We start from the raw sequence: 4375 nt of genomic DNA on the forward strand, positions 1-4375 counted from the left end.
TGTCCCTTTTCTTGTCTTTGCTAAAAGACGGTTTCGAAGTTTTGTTTTAACAGTAAAACTGGAATATTAGAGAGAAGAAATGGCAACAACCTTAGAAGCCATTGAATTTTTAAGCCAAGACAAAAATAAGGAACACAACAAAACAAATTTACAAAAAAAAAAAAGGAATCAAATCTTGAGTTTGTATTGAAGTTTACATGACCAAGACATTTATTTTTGAGCTTGAACAAAATTTACATGAAACTACTATACTACATTTGGGATTTAAACTGAAATGGCTTCAATTCAACTCATCATTGAAAACATAGCTGGATCATTTAAGCGTTATTTCAGCTTCAGGACTAATACAGGAAACCATTGATGATTTATCGCCTTATGGTATTGTTATAGCACAGCCATTTACTCATTATAAACAATGTTAAGACTTAGTTGTTAGTCCTTACTCGTTACTACCATTGAAAAAGAACATCTCTATTAATCTCAGGAGCAAGTTCTTCCTAGCGTAATCGCTTCTCTTATTCACCATCCATTTGAATTTTGATTTGATTGCTACTGATTGAAGTTAAATTTAATTACTTTGGTCTTTATAGTTATAACAATTAATTGCAGCCAACTGAAACAAAGACATGTGGGTCTTCTCTTTTGCCCTGTGTTTCTTCTCTTCCTCCATTAGGCTGAATCTCATTTCCCTTGTTACAAGTAATTCATTTTCTTTCACTTCATCTTTCCCCCTTTTCGACTCTTTTGTCAATGCTTTAATATGATTGTTTTTTAAAACACCAAAATTATTTCTTGTTTGAAAGAATCTTAAATCAAATTTCATGTATAATGGTAAACTAATGGGAGGAATATCGGGTAATGAGCGAAAGATTAAGACCTAAACTTGAAAGACTGTTATAGAATTATTTTTTTTAAGACTTAAATATGTTTTTAATCTCTAACATATATTTAAATTTTGTGTTTATTTCTCAATAAAAAAAACATATTTGCTTCTTGATATTTGAATAGTTTTTTTAAGATTCCTACCATCAGTTAAATGATGATGTGATCAATAAATATTTTGAAAGACAATTTGTGATGATTTAAAAACTCCTAATAGTCATGTAAAGAATTAACTTACAACATCTAATAGTTTAAAAACCGCTACAATCAATTAAAGCAATAAAAAACACACATGTAAAAAAGGTCACCTTCCCTTGTTAACATGGCGAGTTTTTATCCTGTCATTTTCTTTCCTCGAGATTCATATAAACAAAAAAAAACGTCTCTCTCTTTTCTCTCTCTGGAACCAGCCTCATCTACAAAGGCTTCTCCCTTACCACCATCTCTAGTGTCGAGCAGAATCGTCTCGTTGTCTCTATCCAAGTTCAGTTTCCAACGTTGAGTAGAGTCACCCCATCGACACCACCCAAGCTTAGCCTAATGCGAAGATCGTGATTTTTCGCCTCGAAACCCAAATCTAGGACATTTGCCACCAAAGATTGCACCATCACATCTTGATCAATGTCACCGCCGGTAACCCCCTTGTCACCTTGCGTCCCTCATGAAGGTAGATCCTTCCTTGGATGCAGTGGATTTGGTTTTGGACATCTTTAAGGAATTTGAACAACGGGTCGTTGATGAAAAAATTAGAGATGCTAGTGGGGGTGGGAGAAGAACGTGTCGACGATGCTGAGGCATTGTTAGCCATGCATGTTGTAACATCCCATTTTTCGTAAACTAATTTAAAAGAATTTTTTTGGTAAATAAATAGATTTTTAGAAAAATGATGAGGTTTTTATAATTAAATAAATAAGGAGAAATAGTTTTATTAATTAAAATAATGGTTTGAGAAAAAATAAAAAGGGTATTTTATTTATTCATTTGATAGGAAATAAAATAGAGTTTGTTTTTATAAAATAATAAAAATAAATAAATAGAGTAAATAATAGGTTGTGAGTACCCTATATATAAATAACGAAATGTTAGGTCAGACTGACGATAGCTTCCCTCTCTTTTCCCGTAGACCACCAAATTTGTCTCAGAAAAATAACGATCTCGGACTTATTCACCGTTGGATCGTTGTAAAATTCAGGCACCCTGTTTGCAACTCAATTTCGAGCCTTTTCACCGTTGGGAATTTCAAAATCATGTCGGATCTGAGAGAAATACACTTCACATCATAGCCTTTTCTTTTCCTGCAAAAACTCAAAACTGTCTCGGTAAAACTACGATCCCGGATTCGTTAACCGTTGGATTGTCATAAAATATTTATATGAGGTTCACGATTCATTTCCTCACATTTTCACCGTTGGGATTTTGAAAATAATGTCTGTGGATGGAGAAAGATGCATCGCACGTAGGACCATGGAATGGATGCTTTAATCTCTTCTCTTTCTCTTTAACATTTGGGAACCTTAACAGAACAACTGGATGAGGAGCTCTAGAGAGCACCAGAAATGTCACAATTGATAACAGAGAACGCAGGAGCAACTACATCGAGGTAAGGATGAGTTATTCACAATTGGGGATTAGTGAGAACATGTGTATGGATCTTTAGAGTATCAATTGGAATGAGTTTTAGGATGTTTTCGCAATTTTTTATTCTATCCTTATAATTATAAGTGTGAATTATATACGTTAGATGAACCAATTGATGTCCCAATGAGAAATTGCTATGAAATTGATGTGTTCTTGTGTTAAGTGTGAATCCTATAAATTGAACCTTTGTCTAATTAGCGTGAATTGATGAAATTAAGTAAGTAAAGATTTAACGTAAGAGAGAGTGAGATATTGATTTTGTATTTTCTCCTTTTCATGTTTTTTAGGTTTTTTTATAGTTTAAAATTAATATTATATTTGAAATTGACCAAAGATTTCTAGTAGATTGTGTGTTGTATTCTTAGATAATATATATGAATTCATGTATACTTATATATACGGGAAATTGTTCATATAATTATTTAGAATTGGTACATTGAAAGCTTACTTTGAAATTCATGACCCAATATGATGTATGTTGCTGGTTTTATATATATAAATTTAGCTATATATTTATTTATATTAATATTTTATGTAAATAATATTGTAGTGTGATTCCAAAAATTATTCAAGTGTTGGAGTTTGAGAATATTATGGTTAGATTTGAGGTACATGTGTATTGAGTTGTGAGCTGTGAATTATACAATAATCCGACCAGTGTTGATATTGAGAAAAGTGTTGATACGCAGTATTAAAAAAAAATGTAGGTTTCTTATTTAGGAACCAATGTTAAATTGTAGCGCAATGTGTTAAACGTGTTTGAAACACGAGTGTGAGGTCGTGGGTATTGTATAATTCATGAGCAGTGTTTATAAATGGAATATGTGATGAATTGTGGAATAACATGTTGCTTTGAGATTATAATATTGTTATTGAGATTGAGTATAAGTGCAAAGTTGAACATGTGTAAATTTGTGAGATACGTGTAAACATGTGATGGTGGATTGTGACACTATGAGATGTGAAATTGTGAATGAGTTTTGGTTGTGAATAAATGTGTGGTTAAAACTTGATGTAACATTACTTGTGTTGTAAGTTGTGAATTGTACAATAACCCGACCAATGTTATCTTGAGAAAAGTGTTGATGCGCAGTGTTAAAGCGAAAATGTAGGTTTCCTATGTAGGAACCAGTATTAAATTGTAGCGCAATTGTGTTAAACGTGTTTAAAACACGATTGTGAGATCGTGACTATTGTATAATTCATGAGCAGCGTCTGCATGCAAAAAATTATTTTAAGGGTTGGACCTGAATCAGGAGGGAAAGGTCCTGACGGACTCTTCGGAGTGTAGGTCTTAGGGGTCACCCGGTTTGAGTGCTCCTTTAAGCTTGTGCCGATCCCACATGGTTGAAGCATTCTCGCAAAACAACGTGACCCCGACTGGTCTCCCTATGATTTTACTTAGTGAGAGTGACCTGACATACTCATTGTGTGGTGTGTCTTGTTATGTACTCCTAAGAGCCCTAGGGTGATTTTTCACTGACATGGTACCACATTGCATATAGGCTTGAGTCTTAGCATAACTGTTGCATGCGCTTGCTAATTGTTTATTATGAAATTGATGTATTATTATGTCTTGATCGGAGTGTGTGATTCTTGTGTAATGTGATTGATGATTGAAAAGTGAATTTTGAATGACAAAGTGGTGGAATTACGTGAGTTATGTTTAAGTAAGTTTTATTTTGTTTATATGATATGTATATCTAGTTGTCTTGCTTCTCTATTAGTTAGGAATGTGATAACTCACTCCCGGTGTGCTATTTGTGTTTGGATCCTGTGATGATCCTGAACTTTGCGTTCGGGGGAGCAGATGACTAGGTGAATTGCTTTAAGGAACCTTGTGCTGAAGGACGTT

This window comes from Glycine soja, chromosome 1 (genome assembly GCF_004193775.1).
Source record: "Glycine soja cultivar W05 chromosome 1, ASM419377v2, whole genome shotgun sequence".
Lineage (NCBI taxonomy): Eukaryota > Viridiplantae > Streptophyta > Magnoliopsida > Fabales > Fabaceae > Glycine > Glycine soja.